A 10,043-nucleotide genomic window follows, 5' to 3' on the forward strand; every position below is an offset into this window, starting at 1 on the left:
GAAGGGTGATCAGCCAGCGATGTGGTGACCCTGTGTAACATGGGAAAAGCCAAAAGAGAGAGGGAAACCATCAATGTTGTGAGATATTCTGAATGTTTGTACATGTTGTCTAACACTGTGGTGGGCTCTTTGTGTTTGAATAGCTGAACAGGCTTGAGGGGCCATAGCCTACTTCTCTTCCTATGTCTCATTTTAACTCATTTTATAGGTTTCCTGAGAGAGATTGCCAAGTTATCTGAAATTCTGGATTCAGATTCCCGAAACACCAAAGTCACTAGATTTGAAAATCCTATCAGTCTGCTCCATTGGTGGAGGTTGTGAAGCAGGTCTTAATCCACTGATCCCCAAAGGTGGAGACCCAGTTGCAAATAAGATCATTACCATGGTTGAGGTGGACCATCAGTGCCTACAGCCACCTACTCCGATCTGTCCTTCAAACTAGCCATTTCACTTGGGTTTTCCAAGGCCAAAACTGGGCCAAAGACAAAGGGGGAGTTTATAGAATAGAATCATAGAATCCCTACAGTGCAGAAGGAGGCCATTCAGCTCTTCGAGTCTGCACCGACCACAATCCTACCCAGGCCCTATTCCTGTAACCCTACATATTTGCCTTGCTAATCCCCGACACGAAGGCACAATTTAGCACGGCCAATCAACTGAACCCACACATCTTTAGTGATCCATCTGCTCCTAAAGGAGTCAATTCCCAACACAACCAAGATAATCAGACTCCTTCAGGGTCCGTTTGTTCTGGAGACTTTTAAACCCTTTCCTGGGACTTTGATGGAACTCTTTCCAACTCTTAGTTGAGAATTCCATTGAGGTCCCCTGAAAGCCGAGTAGATGGAATTCCTTGGATATCCCAGGGTCCTCACCTTGGTTCTAATCATGCTTCCTTGACATGGTATGGTGAGTGGAAGATAAACCCCTGGAATCTCTTGATAGAGCTCCATCCTGTTTTGTAGTCCCTCATCCATTTTGGCCCAAGTGAATTTTGGAGCCTGCAGGATCATTTTAATTCCTAAAAATAGGTGGGTTTAGGTCAGGTGAGCAGCTAGGACATCAAAAACTTCAAACTGGAACACGAACGGCAAACTTCCAATTTTAACAGGGATGGGAAATCAATTCACCCTCATAAGGTGGACCCTCATTTTAAATATTTTAGTGAGACTGCTTTTCTCATATTTTATCACTCTCTTGGCTTTGACACTGACGAAGTTTATCATGCCTTGGGAAGCCCAGCAGCCAAAGGGAGCTGAGGACAGGTAGTGTTGCCCAGGTCCAGCATATAAATGAGAAATAGGAAGAGGCAAGGATAGATCCTGGGGCTCATGAGTGCGCAAGCAGGAAGAGAAACCACTGCAGCTGCTTCTTAAGCTGTGATTTAAATAGGTAAGAATGGAAACAAGTGGAGTGCATTACACACACATGGGCGACAGTGGAGAGCTGTTGGATGAGAATGGTGTGGTCAACTATGTCAAAGGCTCCAGGCTGAGAAGGACAAGGAGGGAAAGTTTACCTTGGTGACATTAAGTTTGGGAGAACCTAAGGGGAAACCTATACTCCGGGGTTTCCTGACTAAAAATGGCTCCTCTGCCACCTCCCTGTAAATGTCGGGGGCCATTGTAGCTGAGATCCATAGAGGCAGAAAAGACAGAAGTTAATTTGGTTAAGATTGGAACTCGGCTTCCAGATGTAAAATAAAATGGTGTCGCTTTATCCACAGCAATTATATCAGTCCAGTAGTGGTATATGATGCCTTTCAAAGAAACCTATTCAATACAGTTTGTGAATCATATCGGGATTACAGAATTAAAGTGAAGCAGATCAGCGAATGGTTCGACAATTAGAATAAGGTTATTATCATTGCAAGAGTATAGGGTTTTGTACTAAAAGTATTGTTATTTCTGCGAAACCTTTGCAAGAATGATAATATTTCCCAATGAATCAGTTGTGTATGGGATAGGAAAAGAAACAACAGAGAGGTCTTAATCAGCAACATTTCAAGTACTTTCCCCAGTTTCACCATGGGCAAGGAAATGCAATTTAAAACGGATAAGTGCTGAGCAACACTTGCAAGTCTGAACGATATTAAATTTGTTTCCAGTTGATTTATTATGATGAAACTTACAGAGCAAAGGGATTCAGGAAAAGGAAATCATAGACCAGTTAAAATACCTTGAGACTGAGAAATGGTGATAAACAAGAAAACAGAATTTGTAGCATGTTGTAGATGATACGTTTAAATTATAATGCATTAGTGAAATGGGCCTTCCATTCATCTTTATTTGTCATAAACGTGCCTCGGGACATTTACGTATTAAATAGGGGCTTGGGGTGAAGAGAAAGCAAATACACGTACATTGGATAGCTAATCATAGAGGGAAAATCAGATAGGCCAGACAATTTACACAGGAGGAAAGAGAAGTATTGTAAATGCTTTACAATAATCGGTGTTGGATGGATGCAAAGTAAAGCTCCATTAAACTCTCTTGGGAAAAAGATTTAATAAGTAAGATGCAGAATAAAGCTTTATCTCCTCTGCCGTAATAGAAATGCACCCTTTACTGTAACGGCAAGATACTTTGTTGTGCATTTATCAACCATCCATCCTCGTTACCTCTCTTGAAAATTCCCAACTTATACCAAACCGTGGGCAATTTCAGCTTGTCCATGTGCAACTGGATTGAGAATGTCCAAAACCTAATTCAGTTTAAGTGCTTTACAAACAACAGGGACTGTGCAAACATTCAATGCTGCACAACAGTCTTGTGAGCAGAGTTGTGGTTCATAGTATAAAAGGGTCAGTAGTAACATGGATATGAGGTTGGCTTGGTGACAGGAAACACCGAGTAGTAGATGTTTTACAACCTGGAGGAAAGTTTGTAGTAAGTTCCCCAAGAGTCAGTGTTGGGACCCTTGCTCTTCCGGGTGTATGTCAGCGACTTAGACTTTGATGCACAATGTACTATTTCAAAAATTGCAGACTATATGAAACTTGGAAACATTGTGAACTGGAAACTAGGACATAGACAAGTTGGTGAAATGGACGGACAGGTGGCAGATGAAGTTTAATGTGGAGAATATAAGGTGATGCATTTTGATAGGGAGAACATCGAGAGACAATATAAAATAAAGTGTACAACTCTAAAGGGGGTGACGGAGCAGAGGAACCTGGGTATATATGTGCATAAGTCATTGAATGTGGCAGGACAGGGTGAGAGAGAGTGGTTAATAAAGCATACAATATCCCAGGCTTTATTAATGGGGACATGGAGTGCAAGAACAAGGAGGTTATGTTGAACTTGTATAAGACACTAGTCTGACCTCAGCTGGAGTATTGTGTTAATTCCTAGGTACCACAATTTAGGAAAGAAGTGAAGATATCAGAGAATGTGCAGAAAAGATTCACGAGAATGGTTCCAGGGATAAGGAACTTCTGTTAGGAACATAGTTTGGAGAAGTTAGGACTGCTTTCCTTGGAGAAGTGAGGCTGAGAGGAGATTTGATAAGAGGTATTCAAAATCATGAGGACAGAGTAGATCGGGAGAAACTTCCCACTTGTGAAAGGATTGAGAACAAGAGGGCACAGATTTAACACAGCAAGTGATTCATTTCTGGAATGCACTGCCTGAGAGTGTGGTGGAGGCAGGTTCAATCGGAGCATTTAAAAGGGAATTAGGACTGTTATTTGAAAAGGTAGAATATACGGGGGGAAAGCAGGGGAATGGCCCCAGGTGAATTGCTCGGTTGAAGAGCTGGTGCAGACATGATTGGCTAAATGGCCTCCTGCACCATAACAATTCTGTGATCCCATTAGTCTGGTTGGAAAATGAAGAATCACCGAGGTGAATGAATATTGTCTCTCTCTTCTCATGTAGTGTCCTCACTGTCTAGGGATTGTTCATCAAGGCTTAGACCATGATGCCTCTATGAACAAGGCAAAGAAGTAGGCCCCAGTATAATGGGGATTGAACCCACACTGTTAGTGTTATTCAGCACTACTCTTAGCCATCCGGCCAGCTGAGATAACTGGCTTCAACTAGGCATTGTGCCCCCCAAATCACCATCTAACAAATCATTCTAAGTACTAATCCATATTGTACTCTGTCATGCAGTGTCAGAATGTCAATATTTTCTTTTTGGCATGTCCCACTCCTTCCTAATTTTCTTCCGAACAGTTCACTGGTATCTTGTCTAATTACCTTTACTTCACTTGTGAACCTGAATAGTGAAACTTACCAAATATTTGACCATGGGGCAGGATCTGAGAGTCACAAGATGGCAATCAGGAATGAAGGCCCCAAGAACCCCCATCCCAGGAATGCTAAGGTCATGGGCCAAATTTTCGTTACTGAGGTGGGTAGCTCAAGTCGGGACATTTCATGATTTGGCAGGCCCTCCTCAGTTTAAAGGGCCCCATTATAGTCAATCGTGGCTCTAGTGAGGTGAGGGCAGGAGAGAATCTGGTCTGTCAACTCTCGAAGCATATGGTGGATGGTTATAGGAACAGGCAAGTGCAGAGGCTGGCTGATTAGAAGGCCCATCTCGGTTCTCTGTGACTTCCTCCCAGTTGTATTAAAAGTGGCTAGGCCCTCTAACCCTCACTGTCCACTCACTCTCACCCTCCCCCACCTACTTCCTATGATGCCTCCATTCATTCAGTAGGTACATCATACATAACCAATAAACCATATAATAGCATTGGCAATTGTTGAATTGCTGAGAAAAGAAATATTTTTTCCGAAATCTGCTTAAAAAACCTGGTGTTCATACAACCCTATAAAAATCAGACAGAGCCATTAGAGTATCAGTAACAGAAGCTTTACCCACTTCAATCCTCCCCCCCCCCTTTAATCTTGTCCAAATAAGCATGTAGACATTGACAAAAGAGATCACAGAATAATTTAATATAATCTCATAAAGCTGTCAATCAGGCAACGTGAACACTCCAATATGTCCAGATTCCCTGTTGAGCTTTTGTTTTTTATGAGTCTTGGAGCTCAGTCAAGTTTTCATAATAAACTCAAGCCAAAATAAAGTCTAGCCATCTGTTTCTGCTGATACTGTTCCCAGATGGCAAATGATATAAAAAAAATTTGCCTAAATTCCCTTTTGGATTTCTTGGTAATTATCTTATACTTGTGTCCTGTAGTTAGGCTTTACCCAACAAGTGGAAACATTCTCTCCATGTCCATTTTATCAATAACTTTCATAATTTTAAAGACTTTCGTTGGGTCAAACCTCATTTTTTTAGTGAAAAGACATTCTGTCTTCAATCCTTTTCTGAGATGTATACCCATGAATTCCTGGTATCATCCATGTAATTCTTCCTCATAGAAATATAGAAACTAGAAGCAGAATTAGGCCATTCGGCCCTTCGAGCCTGCTCCACCATTCATTTTGATCATGGCTGATCATTGAATTTAATATGCTGATTCCCCCCCCCCCCTCCAAACCCTTCCCCAATATCCCTTGATCTCTTTAGCCCTAAAGCTATATCTAATTTCTTCTTGAAATTAGATAACATTTTGGCCTCAACCACATTCTGTGAATTTCACACATTCACAAGCCTCTGGGTGAAGAAATTTCTCTTCACGTCAGTTTTAAAAGGTTTACCGCTCATCCTCAAACTATGACCCCTAGTTCTGGACCCCCCCACCATTGGGAACATTATTTCTGAATCCACCCTGTCTAACCCTGTTAGAATTTTCTAAGTTTATATGAGATTCCCTCTCACTCTTCTAAAGTTCACTGAGTATCATCCTAACCAACTTAGTCTCTCCTCATATGACAGACCTGCCATCCCGAATCAGCCTGGTAAACCTCTATAACAAGGACATCCTTCCTCAGATAAGGACACCAAAACTGCACACAATACTCCAGGTGTAGCCTCACCAAAGCCCTATGCAATTGCAGCAAAACATCCATATCCCTATACTCAAATCCTCTCACTATGAAGGCCAGCATACCATTTGCCTTCTTTATTGCCTGTTGTACCTGCGTGATTACTTTCAGCGACTGATGCATGAGGACACCAAGGTCTTGCTGAGTAGCCACCTCTCTCAATTTACACCTATTCAAATAATAATCTGTCTTCCTGTTATTGCTACCAAAGTGGATCATCTCACATTTACCCACATTATACTGCAACTGCCATGCAGATGCCCACATGCTCAGCCTGTCCAAATCATTCTGAAGCATCTCTGCACCCTCCTCACAGCTCACCCTCCCACCCAACTTTTGTATTATCTGCAAATTTGGAGATAATACATCCAGTTCCCTTTTCCAAATCATTAATATATAATATGAACAGTTGGGGCCCTAATACAGATCCTGTGGAAACTCACTAGTCACTGACTACCAATCAGAAAAAGACCCATTTATGCCAAGTCTTTGCTTCCTATCTGCTAACCAGCCTTTGATCCATCTCAAGACATTGCCTGCAATCCCATGAGCTTTATCTTTACATAGTAGCCTGTTCTGTGAGACCTTGTCGAAAGCCTTTGCAAGTAAGTAAACCGCATCCACTGGTTCTCCTCGGTCAACTCTACTAGTTACATCCTTAAAGAATTCTAATAGATTGGTCAAGCATGACTTCCCTTTTGTAAATTCATGCTGACTTTGATTACACCATTGCCTTCCAAATGCTGAGTTACAAAATCCTTGATAATAGACTCTAGCAACTTCCCCAGTACTAACATTAGGCTTACTGGCCTATAGTTCCCTGTTTTAGCTCTATCTCCCTTTTTGAATAGCGGGCTTACATTAGCTACCCTCCAATCAGTAGGAGCCAGTTCAGAGTCCAAAGAATTTTGGAAAATAACCACGAATGGATCTATTTCCAGGGCCACTTCTTTAAACATTCTGGAATGAAGACTATCTGGAATGAAGAATGAGATTTATCCACCTTCTGTCCCATCGATTTTCCCCAAACCATTTCTCTACTAATGCTGATTTGCTTCAGCTCCTCACTACAACTTGTTTCAGAATTTCTGGAACATTATTCATGTCTTCCTTTGTGACGACTGAAGCAAATTACAAATTTAATTCCTCGGCCATTTCTTTATTCCCCATTATGAAATCCCCCATTTCTGACTGTGAGAGGCCGACATTCATTTTTGTCAATCTTTTTCTCTTTACATATCCATAGAAACTTTTGCAGTCAGTTTTTATGTTCCCCGCTAGCTTACTTTCATGCTCTATTTTTCCCTTCTTAAAGAATCCCTTGGACCTCCTTTGCTGAATTTTAAACTGCTCCCAATCCTCAGGCCTATTGTTTTTTTTTTCCTAATTTGTATGCTTCTTCCTTGAATCTGATATTATCTCGAATTTCCCTTGTAAGCCATGGTTTGGCCACAATTCCCTTACCACTCTTGCGCCAAACAGAAATAAACAACTTCTGGAGTTCACCTATTTGTTCTTTAAATGCCTGCCATTGCCTGTCCACTGTCTTTCCTTTCAGTAATGTTTCTCAGTCCATCATGGCCAAGTCATGCCTCCTACCATCATAGTTACCTTCATTGAGATTCAGGACCCTGGTCTCAGAATCAACTATATCACCGTCCTCCTTGACAAAGAATTCTACCGTATTATGGTCACTCGTCCCCAAGGGTTTTCTCACAACTAGATTGCCAACTAATCTTTTCTCATTGCACAACACCCAATCCAAGATGGCCTGTTCCCTTGTTGGTTCATCAATGTATTGTTCCAGAAAACTATCCTATATGCAATCCAGAAATTCTTCCTCTATTGCACTGTAACTAATTTGACTCCCAATCTATATGCAGATGGAAGTCGCCCATATTCACTGATGTTCCTTTAACACATGCATCTCTGATTTCCTGTCTAATGCTTTTCCCAACATTATCGCCACAGTTTGGTGGCCTGTATACCACCCCCACAAATGTTTCGCAACTTGTATCCTTTTTATTCTGTGACGACCAGAACTGCCTGCAGTACTGTAAATGTGGCCTAACTAAGGTTCGATGCAGGTTTAGCATAACTACCTTACGTTTCAATTCTGTTCCTCCAGAAATAAAGCAGGGTGCTTGTTTTTTTATTTTATGGTCTCGCTGACCTAGATACCTTCCCTACAAATGTCTTGAGGGGAATTTGTACATCATTGTTTTGCTTCAGCTTGGAATAGTTTTAAACTCTGGGAGCAAGTGGGCCTGCTGACTAGAAAGTGAGAGGTCTGCACAGTACACAACTTAGCGTAGGCTTTGCTGCTAACTGCAAGAAGGTGTAGCTTCTTGCTAGGTTACAGTGCAGCTCTCCTCACCACAAACACATAGCTGAAGCACCTATCCAAACAACTGATGGTCTGACGGAGGAAATACCAAGCAATCTGGAACCTCACCCACCCCCAGTGTCTAAACCACTTCCCAGGAGGAGAAAGCAGGCCAGCAGGAAGGAAATAAGCTAGGGGCAGGCACGCACAACAGCAACTCCAAGCAACAAGGCCAGTCTAAATTGAGATTTTCATAGAAAGGTTTGTTCAGGAGGAGCACAGACATTGCACCTTTGGAGCCATCCAAGTAAGTTAGCTGTGGAAATTGTTACAGTGAGTTCACATGCCCACAGTCTCCTTTGATGCTCCCAAAACATCTGCTATTAGTAGACAGGAATTTCGGATTGCAAGCCAAAACAAATTCCGAATGGTAGTAATGCATTTTAGAAAAAGAACATTGCCTCCGGCACTGACTTCAGATGACAGAAACAGGGACGGTTTAGTAGGAAGTTTTAAACACAGGGGCTGAAGCTAAGGCATGGTGGGATCCGCTGATGTGCTAAGGGGTTATTGACATTAAAACCCTGGTCTCAGCTCTCCCATTCCATTACTGCTACCTCAATACCCTGTGTGGCACTGCTTGTTTCTTTTTCCTTGTTAGTTTGTAAAGGGTTACCAGTAATCATGAGTGTGAAACATGTCAGTATTCTGCCCGAGAGGCAACACGACTCCTCTGAAGTCACCAACTTGGAGGGGCAACTTCAGATAGTTCGAAGATTGGAAGAGTGATGTGGGACCATTGTTTTGCGGGCTGCGTTGCAGATGTGACAGCTTAATACGCACATAAGCAAGAGGAGCAGAAATAGGCCATTCGGCCCCTTGAGCCTGCTCAGTCATTCAATAAGATCATAGCCGATCTGTTTGTGTTTCGAGTTCTACATTCCCATCTACCCCTGATAACCTTTGATTCCCTGTCTACCTCCACCTTAAAAATATTCAATGACCCTGCCTCCACCATCTTCTGAGGCACAGAGTTCCAAAGTGGCACAACCCTCTGAGAAAGTTGACCCCCAATTTTAAAATAGTGCCTCTTAGTTCTGGGCTCACCAACAAGAGGAAACATCCTCTCCGCATCCACCTTGACAAGACCCTTCAGGTTCTTATATACTATCAAGTCACCCCTCACTCTTCTAAACTCCAGTGGAAACAAGCCCAGTCTGTCCAATCTTTCCTTATAAGGCAACTCGCTCATTCCAGCTATTAATGTGTAAACGTCATCTGAACCGGCTCCAATGCATTTACATCCTTCCTTAAATAAGGAGATCAAAACTGCACACAGTATTCAAGATACGGTCTCACCGATGCCCATAACAGGGACGATACTCTCAAAAAAAAATTCCAAGTGTTGAATTTGTGTGAAAGCTGTTTTTTTCAGTGGGAGTTTAAAAATGAATCTCCCACACTCTGCACTGCAGAGTGCACCAGCGTGCATCCTGCTGTTGGGGAGGGGGGGGGGGCGGGGTTATCCCCGCTGTAGCGGCTGGCAGCATAGCACTGAGCAGGCCACTGTGCATGCGCCGATCTGTCCATGCCGAGATCAGCGCATGCGCAGTGGCCCCTGTCTGCCGGCTTCCTGATTGTTGATCAGGTCGATCACTGGCCAGCCCCACACCGCCAGCCATGCATCAGCCCGACCCACCCAGCAGGCTGACCCCCCCCCCCCCCCCCACCCAACGAGATGGCCAGTCCTAATTGCTGGCTTCCCTTCCTCCCCACTGATCTTGACTTAGAGTGGCAGTGGGATCCCCTA

General features: G+C 42.9%; 1 protein-coding gene across 10 annotated transcripts in view; it reads left to right on the forward strand.

Moving 5' to 3' along the window:
- jade2 (jade family PHD finger 2) overlaps nucleotides 1–10,043 on the forward strand; it is a 171,314-nt gene that overhangs the window by 147,174 nt on the left and 14,097 nt on the right. The gene's annotated exons all lie outside the window — the stretch shown is intronic.

The sequence above is a fragment of the Mustelus asterias genome, chromosome 16 (assembly GCF_964213995.1).
Source record: "Mustelus asterias chromosome 16, sMusAst1.hap1.1, whole genome shotgun sequence".
NCBI classification, from domain to species: Eukaryota; Metazoa; Chordata; class Chondrichthyes; order Carcharhiniformes; family Triakidae; genus Mustelus; species Mustelus asterias.